Source organism: Dama dama, chromosome 4 (genome assembly GCF_033118175.1).
Source record: "Dama dama isolate Ldn47 chromosome 4, ASM3311817v1, whole genome shotgun sequence".
Classification (NCBI taxonomy): Eukaryota; Metazoa; Chordata; class Mammalia; order Artiodactyla; family Cervidae; genus Dama; species Dama dama.
In genome coordinates, this window is record NC_083684.1 from 14,404,277 (window position 1) to 14,423,202 (window position 18,926).

Genomic DNA, 18,926 nt, shown 5'->3' on the forward strand with positions numbered 1-18,926 from the left:
CCTGGCCTCTCTGAGCCCCTGTTTCCTGATCTATAAAAGCAAGGCCGGAAAAGCCCTCTCCTGCTTCTCGTGGGTTGGGGGTCAGTCTTGGCAAAAGCTAGAAGGTACTGTCCCGCCAAGCAGGGAGGTGGGCATCTAGGGGAGACCAGCCCGCCTGTGCCTGTCACTGGAGCACCTGCCCTCAAGCTCCTGAAGCCACGACTGCAAGCTCAGAGCACACCCCTCAAGGACACCAGCCTGTCTGGAAAAGAACATTCCTCCGAGTCCATGGAAAGACAGTCATTCCCCTGGTGCCCCGGGTGAGGGCGTGGTGATGCCCGCAGTCATCCCAGTGCTACCCTGACTCCAGAGTGGTCCATGGAGTCTGTTTCCATGGAGACCAGGGAAGGAGACAGCAATTCTGGGAGGAAAGGTGAGCTTTTTGTTTAAGGTTTCAGAGATTGAGGAGGGTGGTGCTCAGCTGAGTGGTGGAGCCGTGTTGTTCCATCAGGATGAAGTATCGGGTGGCCAAGCCCAGGACAGTCAGGGAGGCCAGGGGGATGGCAGCTTTGTCCCTGGAGGGCCCAGCAGATAGCTCATTACCGCCCCTCCTGCCTTTCAGACAGAGCTTGGTGTGGTGGTCGTGATGCGCTGTGTTCTTGTCATCTGTATTATTACTGCCAGCGTTCAGCATGCTATGTGTAAGTCATCGACCTTAGTGATTATAAGATTATCGCCTTTAATGCTCACAACAAAATTATGAGGCAGTCGCTATTGCCATCCCCATTTTACAGATAATGAAACTGAGGCACAGAGGGGTTTGGTATTGTGTCCAAGTTTACACAGGAGAGGAGCAGAGCCTGGAGTCCAGCCCAGGTCATCTGAAGCCGGAGCTGGTGACCATGCCATGCACTGGCACGGGCCCCGGGGGGACAAGCAGGGAGCTGAGGCAGGGAAAGAAGAAAAGTAAGTCCTAGCACCCAGGTCCCACCTGGATCTCTTGTTAGTATTGGTGTGGAAGAGTCACCGACTTCATGAAGGGGTGTCACGGCTCTCATAGATGAGGAGCTGGGAGCGCAGGGAGGCTCAGTGAGTCGCCCGAGCAAGGGAGCTACAATCTGAACCAGACTCGTGGCTTGTTCAGTGACCCCCTGCCCCCTACCCTACCACTGTGTCTTGCTTCTTTGGCCATCTGTTCCAAATCTGATCCTTCTTGTGAACCCTGGACCTGGAGCAGACACACCAGGAATCTACACGTGTTTTCTGAGATCACGGACAAGACCCCAGGCACTTCCATTTGCTGCTGCTTTGGGCAAGGAAGAGGACGGGTGGTAGGAAGTGTAGTGACCTCGTATCTTTGGTGCCTGGATCTTTCCCTGAGCCTGAGCTCTGCTGAAATGGAGAGTTTGGAAATGAGAATCATGTTGGAGTATTGCATCTTTACTTGTGTGTGAGTCAAAGAAAGAGGAAGTCTCTAGGAGGGACCTGAATTGAAAATTCTGTTCACTCACCCATCTGTCCTTCCTTCCAGTCTCCAACCGTCCATCACCAATCCACCCACTTACCCATCCTTCCATCTATTCTCCCACCCACCTATCCTTTCTTCCATCTATACATGCATTCACCCACCTATCCACCCACTCATCCACCCTCTCACCCATCCTTCCATCTAGCCATCCATCCCTCCACCCACCCTCCATCCATCCTTCCTTCCATCCATACATTCATCCACCAACTTATCCATCTACCCATCCTTCCATCTGTCCCCCTCCCATCCATCCACCCACTCACCCATCCGTCCTTTCTTCCATCCACATATCCACCCACCCCTCCACCCACTCATCCATCCTTCCATCTGTCCCCCACCCATCCATCATCCATCTATCCATCTCTTTATAAATCTTTATTAGTAATCCATTGCTTCCTGACTCCAAAACTTAGTGGTATAAACAACAACAGTAATTTATTGTCTCGTGGTTTCCGAGAGTCAGGAATTCAGGAGCGGCTGTCTAGTCGGTGCTTGCTGTTGGTGAGAAGCCTCAGTCCCTCTCCGCAGGAGCCTCTCCACAACGTAGTGGCTGGGCCTGAGAGAGTGGCCCAAGGGAACAAAGCAGAACCACCATGCCTTCATAACCTAGCCTCACATGTCACACACTGGCCCTTCCACGGGATTCTGCTAAGGCAGAGTCAGCCCTTGTTCAGTGTTGGGGGAGGCATCCCAGGTCATAAATCCAGGAGATGGAGATCAGGAGCAGCCATCGTGGAAGTTGGCTACTACCATCCATCTGTTCATCCTTTTGTCATCCATCCATCCATTCATTCAGTACACATTTTCTGGACTCCAGTTTTTTGCCAGACCCTGGAAGCCACACACACACACACATAATCTGAAAACAAACAAAAAACATTGTTTGACATTTTTTACATTTTTGATCAGTTTTATTGAGATGTAATTCATATACCATACCATACCATTCACCCATTTGAAGTGTATATTCAGTGGCTTTTAGTGTATTCACAGAGTTGGACATCACCACAATCTTTATTTTTTGTGTATTTTTACTTTTAGCATATTTTTATTTTTAGTGTATTCACAGAGTTGTACCATCACCACAATCGATTTTAGAACGTTTTTAATCACCCCAAGCAGAAACCCCACACCCATTGCAGTCACTCCTCATTTCCCCTTTCCCCAACCACCTTCAATCACAAATTCACGTCCTATGTCTATAGATTTGCTTATTCTAGGCGGTTCATGTAAGTGGAATCTCACACTAGGTGGTCTTTAGTGACTGACTTTCACTTCACATGATGTTTTCAAGGTTCGTTAATGTTGTAGTGTGTATCAGCGCTTAATTTCTTTTCATTGCTGAAAATATTCCATCATGCGGATATTCCATAATTTGTTTATCCATTCATTCGTTGATGGACATCTGAGTCATTTCCACCTTTCGTCTATTATGAATAATGCCGATATTAACGTCCTGTACAAGTTTTTGTGTGAACATACATTTTCAGTTCTCTTGGGTATCCACCTGGGCGTGGAATTGCTGAGTCATATAGTAACTCTATTTTTAACCTTTTGAGGAACTGCCAGACTATTTTCCAAAGCAGCTACACCATTTTACATTCCCACCAGCCATATATGAGGGTTCTAATTGCTCCCTCATCCTTGCCAACACTTGTTATTGTCTTTCTTAGATCTGCAGTCCTAGTGGGTGTGAAGTGGTATCTCATGTAAATTTCACTTTGCATTTCCCAAATGGCTAATGATGAAGAGCACCTTTTCATGCTCTTATCAACCATTTGTATATCTTCTTGGGAAAAATGTGTGTTTGAATTATTTTGCTCGTTTTTAAAATGGGTTCAGTTGAGTTCAGTCGCTCACGAAGGGTCGTGTCTGACTGTTCTCGACCCCATGGACTGCAGCACCCCAGGCCTCCCTGTCCATCACCAACTTCCAGAGTTTACTCAAACTCATCTCCATCGAGTCAGTGATGATATCCAACCGTTGCATCCTCTGTCATCCCCTTCTCCTCCCGCCTTCTATCTTTCCCAGCATCAGGGTCTTTACAAATGAGTCAGCTCTTCGCATCAGGTGGCCAAGGTATTGGAGTTTCAGCTTCAACATCAACATCAGTTCTTCCAATGAACACTCAGGACTGATCTCCTTTAGGATAGACTGCTTGGATCACCTTGCTGTCCAAGGGACTCTCAAGAATCTTTTCCAACACCACAGTTCAAAGGCATCAATTCTTTGGTGCTCAGCTTTCTTTATAGTCCAACTCTCACATCCATACATGACCACTAGAGAAACCATAGCCTTGACTAGACAGACCTTTGTTGACAAAGTAATGTCTCTGCTTTTTAATATGCTGTCTAGGTTGGTCATAACTTTCCTTCTAAGGAGTAAGCGTCTCCTAATTTCATGGCTGCAGTCACCATCTGCAGTGATTTTGGAGCCTCCAAAAATAAAGTCTGTCACTGTTTCCACTGTTTCCCCATCTATTTGCCATGAAGTGATGGGACCAGATGCCATGATCTTAGTTTTCTGAATGTTGAGCTTTAAGCTGACTTTTTGACTCTCCTCTTTCACTTTCATCAAGAGGCTCTTTAGTTCTTCTTCACTTTCTGCCATAAGGGTGGTGTCATCTGCATATCTGAGGTTATTGATATTTCTCCCAGCAATCTTAATTCCAGCTTGTGCTTCATCCAGCCCAGCGTTTCTCAAGATGTACTCTGCATAGAAGTTAAATAAACAGGGTGACAATAGAGAGCCTTGATGTACTCCTTTTCCTATTTGGAACCAGTCTGTTGTTCCACGTCCAGTTCTAACTGTTGATTCTTCACCTGCTTACAGATTTCTTAAGAGGCAGGTCAGGTGGTGTGGTATTCCCATCTCTTTCAGAATTTTCCACAGTTTATTGTGATCCACACAGTCAAAGGCTTTGGCGTAGTCAGTAAAACAGCAATAGATGTTTTTCTGGAACTCTCTTGCTTTTTGATGAGCCAACGGATCTTGGCAATTTGATCTCTGGTTCCTCTGCCTTTTCTAAAACCAGCTTCAACATCTGGAATTTCATGATTCATGTATTGCTGAAGCCTGGCTCAGAAAATTTTGAGCGTTAACTTTACTAGCGTGTGAGATGAGTGCAATTGTGCAGTAGTTTGAGCATTCTTTGGCATTGCCTTTCTTAGGGATTGGAATGAAAACTGACCTTTTCCAGTCCTATGGCCACTGCTGAGTTTTCCAAATTTGCTGGCATATTGAGTGCAGCACCTTCACAGCATCATCTTTCAGGGTTTTATATAGCTCAACTGGAATTCCATCACCTTCACTAGCTTTGTTCATAGTGATCCTTCCTAAGGCCCACTTGACTTCACATTCCAGGATGTCTGGCTCTAGGTGAGTGATCACACCATCGTGATTATCTGAGTCATGAAGATCTTTTTTGTACAGTTCTTCTGTGTATTCTTGCCACCTCTTCTTAATATCTTCTGCTTCTATTAGGTCCATACCATTTCTGTCCTTTATTGAACCCATCTTTGCATGAAATGTTCCCTTCGTATCTCTAATTTTCTTGAAGAGGTCTCTAGTCTTTCCTATTTTATTGTTTTCCTCTATTTCTTTGCACTGATCACTGAGGAAGTCTTTCTTATCTCTTTGCTATTCTTTGGAACTCTGCATTCAAATGGGAATATCTTTCCTTTTCTCCTTTGCTTTTCACTTCTCTCATTTTCTCAGCTATTTGTAAGGCCTCCTCAGACAGCCATTTTGCTTTTTTACATTTCTTTTTCTTGGGGGTGGTCTTGATCCCTGTCTGCTGTACAAAGTCACGAACCTCCATCCATAGTTAATCAGGCTCTCTGTCTATCAGATCTAGTCCCTTAAATCTATTTGTCACTTCCACTGTATAATGGTAAGGGATTTGATTATGGTCATACCTGAATGATCTAGTGGTTTTCCCTACTTTCTTCAGTTGAAGTCTGAATTTGGCAATAAGGAGTTCATGATCTGAGCCACAGTCAGCTCCTAGTATTGTTTTTTCTGGCTGTATAGAGCTTCTCCATCTTTGGCTGCAAAGAATATAATCAATCTGATTTTGGTGTTGGCCATCTGATGATGTCCATGTATAGAGTCTTCTCTTGTATTGTTGGAAGAGGGTGTTTACTATGACCAGTGTGTTCTCTTGGCGAAACTCTCTTAGCCTTTGCCCTGCTTCATTCTGTACTCTAAGGCCAAATTTGCCTGTTACTCCAGATGTTTCTTGACTTCCTGGTTTTGCATTCCAGTCTCCTACAATGAAAATGACATCTTTTTTGGGTGTTAGTTCTAAAAGGTTCTGTAGGTCTTCATAGAACAGTTCAGCTTCAGCTTCTTCAGTATTACTGGTTGGGGCATAGACTTGGATTACCGTGATATTGAATGGTCTGCCTTGGAAAGGAACAGAGATCATTCTGTCGCTTTTGAGATTGCATTGGGTTATTGGTCTTATTATTATTGAGTTGTATATTCTAGATACAAGATACAGATATATGATTTTCAGAGATCTTCTTCCATTCTGTGGGCTTCAGTTCTTTTTCATTATATCTTATTTTCTGATTATTGAAGTATACATTCTCACACTAAGATATTCAAAAGATGGAGAAATATATAAAGAGGTGAAGAAATAACCACCCCAAGACCACCATGATTAGTATTTAATGATGTTTCCTTTTTTCTTTATCCTTTTAATCAATTCAGTTATGTATTTATTTTCTGACAGGTAATATTTGCACAAGTAGAAATTGCACACGTGAATTCCAAAGGTTTAAAATAAGTCTCCTGCCCTGAGCCCCAGCCACCCAAACTCTTTGTAGGAACATACACTATTGCCATGTTCTTGGTGATTTTTTTGGAGCTGGTTTATACATACAGACATATACACGTCAATTTCCCCTTAAACTGCATGGTATATCATCCTTTACACCCCGCACTTGTCCAGTCTTTTATCTCCTTTCCAGTCTTCCAGCTCTACATGGTTTTCCTTAAATAGTTAGGAGTCATCCTGATGATACAGTGTATCCGTTAGTTATAGGAGGTGGAGGACAAACCCATTACAGTGTTAGCAACACCAGGGCGTTTATGGTAGGATAATAGGTGACTTGCAGACTCTCTGCAAGGGCAGAGATCCAGGTCTGGAATCTACATGACAAGAAGCAAAGCAAAATGACCCCGCCAGGGTCAGACACAGACTGCACAGCTAATTCCCCTGGGCTCAGAGCCTCTAGCCTTTGGACCTGCTGCTGTTGAGCGCTGGGTATCTCTGCTGCTGCCTTTGTCAGGCACGTGCCCTCTGACACCTGCTTCTCCCATCTCCAGCTTCTGATCACAAGCCTGGCATTCAGAAGCCCTGCCTTGCTTCCACGGCCTTGGACAATTCTGCTCTGTCCTAGACTTCCAAACCCCATTCAGCAAAGCAGACGCCTTGTACCAGTTATATGTTGCTGCGTAACAAAGTCCCCCTGGCTTGGAATCACATTGCTCATTGATCATCTGTCACGGTTCCTGTGGGTCAGGGATTTGGGAGAGGCAGGGCACTTCTGGCTAGGGTGGGCAGTCTCTCGAGCAACAGCAAGTGGGTGCTGATTTGTTTGGGGACCATCTCAAAGGCTGCTTCACTCTCATATCTGGCACAGAGTGGGGCTGGGGCAGCTGGGGCTCCTGGGCATCTCGGGGCAGTCTCTGCAGACTCTGCAGCACAGTGAGTTCAGGGGTGCTGGTCTTCTTAAGTCAGCCTGGGGCTCCTAAGGTGTGTGTCCTGAGCTGGGCAGAAGCTTTGCACACTGTCCCTTCTGCGCCCTTCTATTGGGGTGCAGTTACAAAGATTGGCCAGGTTCCAGGGAAGGGGAGCTGGACGCCACCTCTCAGAGGAGAAAAGTCAGGCGGGATGGAAAACACAGTCGCCCCCAGGTGGCTTCTAGGTAACCTCCACCTCCCGGGAAGGCGGTGTAGCCACTAGGGCTTACCCTGAGGTGGGTGTCTCACCCTCACCCCTGTGGTTGTCTTCTCAGCTGCCAGCTGAGCTCTCCGGTCATTCCAGCTCCCTGGGCAGCTGGTGGCAAGCCCTGTTCTCTCCATCTGTCTGTGACCTCCTGTGCTAGGTTGAGTAGGGTCCATCCCAAATTCACACCCACCGGGAACCTCAGAAGGTCACTGCCTTCGGAAACAGGGTCTTGGCCAGTGTAATCAAGTTAAGATGAGATCATATTGGGTTGGGGTGAGCTCTAAATCATATGGCTGGTGTCCTTACGGAAAGAAGAGAGGACAGACCTTCCTGGTGGTCCAGCGGTTAAGACTCCGCTCTCCCAGCGCAGGATGCCCATGTTCAAAACCTGGTCAGAACTAGATCCCTTATGCCGCCACTAAAGATCCTTTATGCTGCAACTAAGGCACGGCGCAGCCAAAATAAATAAATATTTAAAAAAATGAGAGAGAGGACACAGAGGAAAGATAGTATACAGACCCAGACTCACAGGGAGAAACCACGTGACAAGAGAGGCTCAGACGGCAGCGATGCATCCGGCTGCCAAGGACACCAAGGGCGGTTGGCAGCCGCAGAGACTGGGAGAGGCTCAGCCCAGGTCCGCCCCCAGCGCCTGCAGGGGGCGCCACCTGCGGACACCTTAATCACGGACTGCTGGCTCCTGAAGGATTGGAGAACGCATTCCTGTTGTTTTAAGCTCCAGGTTAGAGGTTTGTTACAGCAGACCCAGGAGATCTGCACACTTGATAGTGACATTTTGGTCCCTGACAAATTGAGGGGCTGGCTGGCTGGTTGGCGGCTTAATTCCGGCCTGATGCAAAGGCTCAGGACGCGCAGGCATGAGGCCCGGGGACACTGTGCCGAGTGGCCGAAGGAGGTCACAGGCCTGGAAACACAAGGGCGGCGCCTGCTCTGTGGACGGCCAGGACTCGGGTGACGCGTGAGTCACCGGTCCCTGGTGCGTGTTTGCTTGCTTCTTAGGTTCTAACTGTGAAAATCCAGACTGGCCTTCCCAGGTGCGTCCTGCAGCTCCCGCCTCTGGAGCAGCCCGGCTTCTGTCAACACAGGTGCTGTTTACAGTGGCCACAGCTGTGACCTTCAGGGCCTGGAGAACGGCTGCCCTGGTGGGGTCAGGCTGTCCTTCCACGCTCCACTCGGGGCCTCGTTATTCTCCAAAACACCGAGGAACGGAGACTCACCCCGGGGCTTGAGGGAGGGCTCCCACGTCCTGCGCCCCCAGTGTGATGGGGAAGTGACCCTCGGAAGTGATGGGGCGTCTTTCTCTTGGAGCCGCCCCTCCTCTGCAGGTGGGTTTAGACGTCACCTCCCCTGAGAGGCGTCTGTGTGCCTCATCCGAACAATGCCCTCACCTCCCCTGTTTTATTCGTCTGCTCTCACCCCAAGGTCATCTGCAGTGACCTTGTTACTGTGTTTCCTTGTTTTTATTTATTTATATTTTTTGGCTGCTCCCTGGGGCATGTGGGAATCTCAGTTCCACGACCGGGACTTGAACCTGCGCCCCTGCATTGGAAGCAGCCTTCATACCTCTTCCAGAATCTCCTATGAATGGGACCCTGGCTCCGTGGGGGATGGATTGACTACAAACAGCACAACGGAATTTGCAGGGTTGGGGAGAGTGGGGTCGTTTTATTGTTGGTTGTGGTGGAGTTACAGGATTTAATGAAGTTACCAAAACTCATAAAACTCTGTACCCAAAAGGATGAGTTTTACTGAGTGTAAATTGTATTTTACTCAAAAAAAAAAAAAAAAAAAAGATGTTTACAAGTGATAAGGGCAAGGGTGAGGCCAAGAATAATTAATGCAGGTTTGGGGAAGAAATGGAAAGCGAGGATCCGGAAGTCTTCCTGGAGGTGGTGGTCCTTACACTGAGGCTAGAGGAAGGACGAGTGTTTGTTGAACTTGAACCAGGAGAGGAGAGGGGCGGGATTTCAGGCGGAGGAACAGCCGAGTGACACACTCAGTTCTGCAGAAGTTGAAGGCTGGATGTGCCCGAAGGGGAAGGCAGGCCTGGCTCCACTCCTGCAGGGCCAGCTCAGGCTTGCTCAGGCATTTGGACTTGACAATGACCTCGTTGGTCTCTGGTTTGGAACACTCACTATGGAGCAGAAGGGTGGGATGAGGGAGCTGGGCTAAAGGCGGGAGGGCTGGTCCAGATGTTCTTTGCCTACCATTGTACATCCTTGACTGAGGCATTTTGTCATTTTGTTGCTCCCAGACATTAACGAAGCACGTGCCACTTCACCAGTAGAACGCAGGAGACACAGGGGAGTTTCAGCCCTTTCTTGTCTCCCCAGCTTCTGTTAACAGTGCCTGGCAAGTGGCAAGTACTTGGCTAGTATCTGTTGATTGACAGAGTGGTCTTTCACTTAGCAGAGTGCATTGGAGATTCATCCTTGGTCTCATGTGTTTTCTTCTCTTTTATCCATGGGTGCTATTTCCATGTATGAATGTTTGTTTATCCCTTCACTAGCTGAAAGACATTAGTGCTGTTTCCGGTTATCATTGATTATACAGTGTTAATCACTCAGTGGTGTCCGACTCTTTGTGACCCCTGTAGCCTACCAGGCTCCTCTGTCCATGGGATTCTCCAGGCAAGAATACTGGAGTGGGTTGCCACGCCCTTCGCCACAGGATCTTCCCAACCCTAGGATCGAACCCAGGCCTCCTGCATTACAGGCAGATTTTTTAAGTGTCTGACTCACCAGGGAAGCCCTAGCTGCTATAAACGTGAGGGTACAGATCTTTGGATGATTGTATGTTTTCATTTCTCTTGGGTAAATACCCAGATGTGGGGTTGGTGTGTCATATAGTAAGTGTGCATTTAACTTGTTAGAAAAAACTGCCTAGCTGTCTTCTAAAGAGGCTGCACCGTTTTGCACTCCCATCACTGGCTCCACGATGTGTTTCTTCCTTGTTGTTTCAGCAGAAGGCACTGGTGTACACACCAGAGGGTACAGAATCATAGGCTGGGGTGGTTAGAATGCAGATTCCCCAGGTCCTCCCCTCGAGGTTCTGACTCCATAGGCCCAGCATCCCTGGGTGTGTCTTAGACCTCCCTGAGAGCCCCCAGGAGAAGCAGGAGTCCTTTGTGGGGGTGGAAATAACCCGGATCTTGATGCAGGAACTCGGTGTCAGTGCCCAGCTCTGCCGCTAACTTCCGGGTCACCTCTGCATCATCTTATCGCCTCCGAGCCTCAGTTTCCTCATTGGTAAAATAGATGTGAAAATCAATGAGCTTCCTAGTTTGCTGTGAGGACGTAATGCATTTGCTGTGTGAAAGATCCTGGTTCTAGGTAGGTATTCAATAAATGTTACCAACTTTGGTAAACTGCAAAGATTTTAAATGCTTCCTTCCATCTTTAGCTAACGGCCTTATATTTTAATGTTTTTATTGATGCGTAACATAATGAAGAAAGTGCACTGAAGACAAGCGTACAGTTCAGTGAACTTTCACACGTAGCACTCATCCATGACGCCAACGCCCCACCAAAATGGGACGTGACCACATCCCTGGGGCTCCCCTCAGTTCACGCTCATCAACCGCCTTCCAGACTGACCTCTCCTGGACCTGTGACTGTAACAGCCTTGATTGTGAAACACTTTTGTTTTTCTAGTATAGCTAAGATGTGCTCAGTGGAGTTTATGTTGAAAATACGGAAGGCAGAAGCATAGAGACAGCCTGTTAATCTATTGAACAGTCTTTTAAAATGCTAATTTTTTAATTGAGATCTAACATAAGATTGCACAGGTTGTAAGCATAAGGCCCAATACACTTTCACTGGGTGACCGCCTCATGTTAATCACCAGATTGAAACTGAGAACAACATGGCTAGAACCACTGTTCCAAGCGCATTGATCAGCTTTGCCCAAACAGCCTTGTTTATCTTATTTATAGTTTTTGAAAATTTATTTTATTCAAGGATAGTTGATTTACAATGTCGCATTAATTTCTGCTGCTCAGCAAATTCACTTAGTTATACCTACACATACACATAAATATATATACATATACATACCTATACACACACACACACTCTTTTTCACATTCTTTACCATTTGGCCTATCACAGGATATTGAATATAGTCCCCTGTGCCATACAGTAGGACCTTGTTGTTTATCCATCCTATAGATAATAGTTCGCATCTCCTAACCCCAGACTCTCACTCCATCCCTGCCCCCCATCCTCCTGGGCACCTGCACGTCTGTTCTCTGTGTCCATGAGTCTGTTTCTTAAATAAGTTTATTAGTGTCATGTTTTATTTTTTATTATTATTTTTTATATTTATTTTATGTATTTGACTGTTACAGGCCTTACTGCAGCATGCAGTATCTTTTAGTTTTGGCATGTGGAATCTAGTTCCCTGACCGTGGATTGAACCTGAGCCCCCTGCATTGGGAACGTGGAGTCTTAGCCACTGGACCAACGAGGAAGTCCCCAGTTTGTACCATATTTTAGATTCCACAATGTAAGTGACATCATATGATATTTGTCTTTGTCTGTCTGACTTAACTTCACTTAGTATGATAATCTCTAGGTCCAACCATATTGCTGACTATGGCATTATTTAATTCTTTTTTTATGGTTGAGTAATATTCCATTGTATATATGTACCACATCTTCTTTATCCATTCATCTGTCTGTCGATGGTTGTTTCCATATCTTGGTTATTGTGACTAGTGCTGCTATGAACACAGGGGTGCATGTATCTTTTTGGATTAGTTTTGTCCGGATATATGCTCAGGAGTGGGATTGCTAGATCATATGATAATTCTATTTTTAGTTTTTTGAGGAACCTCCATACTGTTTTCCACAGTGGCTGCACCAACTTACATTCCCACCAACAGTGTAGGAGGGTTCCCGTTTCTCCATGCCCTCTCCAGCATTTGTTATTTGTTGACTTTTAAATTATGGCCATTCTGACTGGTGTGAGGTGGTACCTCATTGTAGTTTTGATTTGCATTTCTCTGATAATGAGGTGTTGAGCATATTTTCATGTGCCTGTCGGCCATCTGTATGTCTTCTTTGGAGAGATGTCTATTTAGGTCTCTTCTGCCTATTTTTTGAGAAGCCCAAATTAAAACTACAGAGGCTTTTCCAAGCATCCCTCAATTTGAATAGCAGACTCCTACAACTCAATAGCAAAAAACAAGCAATCAAAACCCAAATAAGCTGCTTTTAAAAATGGGCAAAACAAGACAGCAATAATAAATCCCTAAGAAAATTTTGAAGGTGATGGGTATTTATTGCTTTGAATGCGGTGATGGTTTCATGGGTGTATGCAGAAGTCCAAATTCATCAGGTTGTGTACTTTGATTGTGTGCAGGGTTTTTTTTTTTTTTTGGTATACTAATTATACCTCAGTAAAGCTGGGAAAAAATGGGGTGTGGGGGTCTGACCACTCCCATGCAAAAGCTTCTATGTCGGGCCTGACCCTGGCCAGGTCTGGAAGCCAGTTCTGGGTGGTACTTCCTCTCAGAGTCCTGCCACCCAGCAGCTGAGACTCGGCTTGTCCCCAGGGGACATGCACTTCTCTGAACAATATCGGGAAAGGAAGCCAAACGCAAAGCCTCTCAGGGGTTTTCTGGCTGTTTTTGGCTGTGGGGGTGGAGGGAGGAGGCTGGCAAGGCCCTGGGGCAGGGCAGTGGGCCTTGGCCTGGCTGCTGCAGAGACTGGTGGGGTGAGGACGGCTAGGTTCAGAAGACCTACTCTCTAATAATTATTATTATGTGAGCAACTGCTACTTTATTGAAGTCTGTATTGTGCTAAGCCGTGTTAGCCATTAATTCTTTAAACAGCCTTCTAAGGAAGGTTTTGTTTTTTTTTTCAATAGCTTTATAAAGACATAATTCACATCACATACAGTTCACCTATTTAAAGCCTACCGTTCAGTGGCCTTTAGCATCTTCACAGAGCTGTTCAGCCACTATCACAGTCAATTTTAGAATATTTTCATCCCTCCACAGAGAAACCCTGTACCCCTTCCAAGACCCCCCCCACGTTCTCCTAGGTCCCAGGCAACTACTAATCTACTTTCCATCCCTACAGCTTGCCTGTTTTCGGTATTCCCAAAAGTAGATTGAATGATGGGGAAATTGAAGGTTCAGAGAGGGTAACTGACCAGCTTCAGGTCACACAGCTCAGGAAGTGGCCTTGGAATTTGAACCCAGATCTCCCTGTCCTCCAAATCCACACTTTCTCACTGCAGCATGGGCCTTTTTCTTCTTCCTGCCAATAACTATACTGAAAATAGTCAACCCTGATGGCTGAACTGTTTTGCCTGTTTTATCGCTCCGTTGTCTCATTTAATCCTTATAATCACCCCTGGGAGGTAGGTACAGTTATTATACCCATTTTTGCAGAGAGGGAAACTGAGGCACAGGGTGGGGGGTGCTAATGGTCCAATACACCATGGGTGCTAGCAAATGGAAGAGGGTTATGAGGAAAAACACGATCATCCTTGAAGACTGGTGAGGGAGGCAGAATAGAAAGCCCAGACAATGCTGATTAAAACACAGTTTTCTTTCCAATTATTCCCTCCCTCCCTCTTCTTCTTTCTTTTTATATGAAAAGGAAAAGAAAGTTCCCTCCACCCTTTGAGGTCACTTCCTGACCCGTTTGTGAATCTATGTGGAGTGGTTACACGCGCACTTCTCCCTGCCTGCATTCCCCCTAGTAATGCCGGGGATGGGCCACGGGCCTGTGCGCCCATGGGCTCTAGCACCAGACAGACTCGGGTTCAAATTCTGCTTCCACCGCCACCCCCCCTACCCCGCCCCCATTTAATGCCCTTGAGCCCTAGAATAGCTAACTTGTGATGGGGACTTTCCACCACATGTATATCTGAATATACAGGGTGGCTTCTCCCCCCACCCCTTATGCCTTGGAGAAGAAATGTCATTTTGTATTCGAGCCCTCCCAGAACCAGGGCTACTATCTCAGTGACTTTATTTTGAACAAACGAGTTGCAGAAAAAGAGGTGATGTGGAGCCCCAAACACTCCCATTCATCGCACTGGATTCCTTTAGCTGTTCACCTGAAAAAGTGAAAACCGTGAAAAAGAGGAAAAGCAATTAAAAATATGAAAAAAATCAAACTGCCATCTCAAACACAACAGACATTTTAACTCCAAAACTGCCGTAGGCTCACAAGCACAGTAAGCTGAAGTAGGTGCTCCGTGCTCTTCTTTCTTTCTTGATTCCCAGGGACCAGGGAGATCTCCAGTCAGAATCAGCACTTGTCTGGACCGAGAAGAGGAGCCAGGGCTTCCCACAGTGGTTTCCAAAGCCAATTGCCTTTAGTTTTATCCGGTCAGCAAGAAATTTAACATGGTCCATTATACATGTGGACTCTGTAATAATAAATTCTACACATATGCGGTTGTGCCACTAGATCATGTACATTAGATAACATGTACCAAAATAGAAATGATAAAAAGGATTGATGGAAATATAAATTTAAGTTCTTAAAAAAAAAAAAAAAGCAAAGAAATTTAACCCAGATTTACCATTCCTGGGGAGGTGGCCCCATGGTTTCAAGTGGTTTCAAGGATTTCTTTAAAAAGCGGTGCAATAAGTGATCTATAGGAAATAGCAAGTGTACACCCCTGGGCTAGGAGCAGTGAAAAATGAGTCCAGCTTGCCTAAAGTCAGCATATGAGCCCTGTGGCTTTAGATGTCATATTTTCAGCCAGAGCAACATTTAAAAAGATTTAAAAAATCTTTAGCAAGATTTTAAAAAATGCTGTAAGTCAAGTGGCTCAGGAGTAGAACTGACGTGTCCTGACTGCTCTACAGGTGATAGAAAGGCTGACTCTAGTCACAATGGACACGTACAAGATGCATATGAAAGGTCTGAATAACAGCTTCATGAAACAGGAAAGAGGAAAAGAGCAATATTTCTCAAAGAATATGTTACATCATACAATATGCGACTTGAAATAGGCTTGGTGTAGCTCAATAATCAACTAAATCCCATCACTAGGCACTTGACGGTGTCATCTATATATGCTTAGAAGTTTATAGAGTGAGCCATAAAATAATCTCTCATTGGGAAAACAAGAGATCAGTTCTCATGGTATTCCATGTTCCCTAGAACAAACTTTTGGGACTTTGATCCTGTCTGACAGATGAGGAAGCTGAGCTTAGGGTATTTATGTGGTTTGCCCCACGTAGCAAGAGGCGGTCAGACACCTGCGCAGACTCAGTGACGATCTCACAGTAGGACCATGAATGGCCAATTCACGGGGATTACAGGGGAGCATATTAAATGCATGTAAAATACACGTGTGCAGTAAGCGCTCCATAAATGCTGGTCCTTCTGGAAGTTCTCGCTCCACCTTGCAGGGACGTGGGGCAGGCAGGTCGAACCCCTCCCGCTGCCTCAGTTTCTTCCTCCGCCCGCAGAGGCGCGGTCCCGAGGCTGGCCCGCCCCCGGGGAGGGAGCACGCGGCGCCCCGGGTGCTCCCAGCAGCGGGCGGCGCTGGGCCCGCCTCGGGGCCGGGGGTGGGGCGGGCCGGGGCGCGGGGGGCGGCCCCGGAGGAGTCACGTGGCGCGCGGCCGCGGCCGAAGGAGAAGTAGCAGCGCCCGCGTCGGAGGGCGTGCGCGGCAGGGAGTCCCCGGAGCCCGGACGGCGGGCGGCTGCGCGCGGGACCCCGGAGCCGGGACCCGCGGCAGGGGCGCGGCCAGGTGAGTGGCCGGGCCGGGCGGGGGCGCCCGGGGGACGCGCGCCCGGGAAGCCGCGTCCAGGGCGGGGGTCCTGCGCGGGGCGCAGCTGGCGCGGGCAGGGGTGGGGCGCGCTGCCCGGCCCCCGGCTCGCTGTGCCCAGCGTCCGGGCGGGGGCGGCCACTTCCTCACCCCGGACCGGCGCCACTCCGTCGGTTGATGCCCCGGGGCAGCCGGCTTTGAATGGGAACCGGAGGAAGCGGCGCGGCTTGCGGTCTGGGGTTCGCGCGAGCGCCGGCGTTCTAGGCTCCGGTGGCCCTGGGGGTCCCGCGTGGGGGTCGGGCGTGTTTCCTGGCCACCACTGTGCCCAGGGCTGTGGACTCCAGGCGCAGGCCGGCCCCTGGCACTTCTCCGCACTACACAGGTGGTTGCGGGTGGCGGGCGGTACCAAGGAAGGCGCAGCCCCTCGCCCTGAGAGATTGGAGAGTTTTCGGGGGATCCAGGGTTCCCTGTCCCGCCCCACAGTGGTGTGCAGAATTACGTTTGTGCGACTGTGCGTTTTCCTGGTTATGTTGTGGAATCGCGGAGAGGTGGTTCCCCCCACAGCGCAAGAATTCGAGGAAAAGACTAGTCCGGTATGGACCCTGGGGTGGGGGCGGGGGCGGTTGGCAGCTGGATTCCAGAGGGGGCCTGGGATGGCTCTTCTAGCACCCTGATCTTGAACTTAGAGTAAGAAAGTGGGGGTGGGGGGTGGGGGGGTGACGCGCACGGGAAACAGGTGGCCTTGTGAGTCAACGTAATTCGAATTTCGGTTCCAGCTGTGTAACCTTGGGAACGTCGAAGACTCTCTGAGCCCCAGTTTCTTCCCCTGGATACTTGGGCCACCGAAGCCTATATCCCAGGGCTATGTGCAAAGTTGGGGCTTATCTGCCACTTCTTGACCCTCTGGTTAAGAGCCCTGCGTGGGGGCCCGGGCCAGCATCCGTAGCTACAGCCTTGCAGGCAGTCTTGAGTCCCTGGCTGTCCCAGGCAGTTCTCCTTATTACAGAGACGAATGCCACGTGTGTACCACTGCAGGGTTCCCTGATGCTCAAATTGCCTAATGATACCCGCCCCCCTTCCCCCCCAGCTTGTGAAACTCCTCTGGAGGAGGCAAAGCCAGGACCCCCATAAATAGCCCTTGGGCTGAGTGGAGTTGGTGGAAAATTGAAACTGAGAAAACTTTTGAAACCGTGTCTTCGTTTAGAAAACTCTAAAAACTCAAAGCAGAAAAGCTCATCCATTATATTAGCATTTAAATCACTCAGGAGCGGATGGTCAGACCCTTTACCTGCTCCCACTCTCCAAAAATAACCATTCCTCCTAGGTTTATAAGCAGACAGCCTTTTTAAAAAAATCATTAAAAAAATTAATTTAATTGGAGGCTAATTACAGTATTCTAGTGGTTTTTGCCATACATTGACATGAATCAGCCATGGGTGTACATGTGTCCCCCATCCTGAACTCCCCTCCCACCTCCCTCCCCAGCCCATCCCTCAGGGTCATCCCAGTGCATTGGCCCTGAGCGCCCCGTCTCATGCATCGAACCTGGACTGCTGATCTATTTCACATATGGCAACAGACAGCCTTTTTAAACATGTACTAATATTTATTAGTTTGCAACTCTTTTTCATCTGCCTCACAAATCTTTCCAGATCACAGTACTTGTAAATCTTCCTCCTCCTTTTCAGTAGCTAGTGAACATTCTTTAATGTGGGCTTCCCTGGTGGCTCAGTAGTAAAGAATCTGCCTGCCAATTCAGGAGACATGATTTTGATCCCTGGATCAGGAGGATCCTCAGGAGATGGAAATGGCAACCCACCCTGGTATTACTGTCTGTGAAATCCCATGGACAGAGGAGCCTGGCCGGCTACAGCCTGTGGGGTCGTAAAAGAGTTGGATGCAACTGAGCAACTAAACAATTCTTTAACGTGTGTATCCTGTCATGTAAGGGATTCCGCGCCCCCCAAACCCATTCATTAGCAGCTGAATTGTTTCCTGTTCTTTTCTCTTACAAATATTTTTGTGCATTTTTCTGCACAACGTTGGATCAAAGCAGATGCATGTTTTACATTTTAATAGATGCTCGCAGGTTGCCCTAAAAAAAAAAAAAAAAGTGGAACTCATGCACACCCGTACCTGCCATGGCTGACCCTGCCGAGCTCCTCCAGTGAGAATATGAATCACCCTGTTTCTGCAGGTAGGTGTGACATGCAGCGATAACACCCCTCCTGCCCTCAGAGGGGCTGTCACCTCTCAGGGTGCGACTGTGCCGGGAGTCCAAGAGAATTGTCTTGTAGGATTTTGTATGAAATCCTGCCCTGCTCTGACGTGTGCAGAGAGCCTTGAAGAGAAGAAAGCTCTCCTGTTTCCTGGTTCTGGGTCCTTGCATTATTTTTTTTTTAATCTTTATTGGACTATAGTTGACTTAAAACGTTGTGTTAGTTTCTGTTGTACAGCAAAATGAAGCAGTTATATATACACACGTGTGTTACGTGTGCTCAGTCGCTTCCGTTGTCTCTGATTCTCTGCCACCCTATGGACTGTAGCCCGCCAGGCTCCTCTGTCCATGGGATTTTCCATGGCAAGAACACTGGAATGGGTTGCCATGCCCTCCTCCAGGGGATCTCCCCAACCCAGGGATCGAAGCCATGTCTCCAGCATTGCAGGCGGATTCTTTATAGTTGAGCCACTGAGGA

At 47.8% G+C, this 18,926-nt stretch overlaps 1 protein-coding gene across 1 annotated transcript in view; it reads left to right on the forward strand.

Moving 5' to 3' along the window:
* Positions 1 to 16,130: 16,130 nt before the first annotated feature.
* Positions 16,131 to 18,926, forward strand: part of PLCG2 (phospholipase C gamma 2) — a 162,693-nt gene continuing 159,897 nt past the window's right edge. The window contains exon 1 of the mRNA XM_061138170.1: positions 16,131 to 16,212. The gene's annotated coding sequence lies outside the window, so the exon portion shown is untranslated. The remainder of the gene's footprint in view (positions 16,213 to 18,926) is intronic.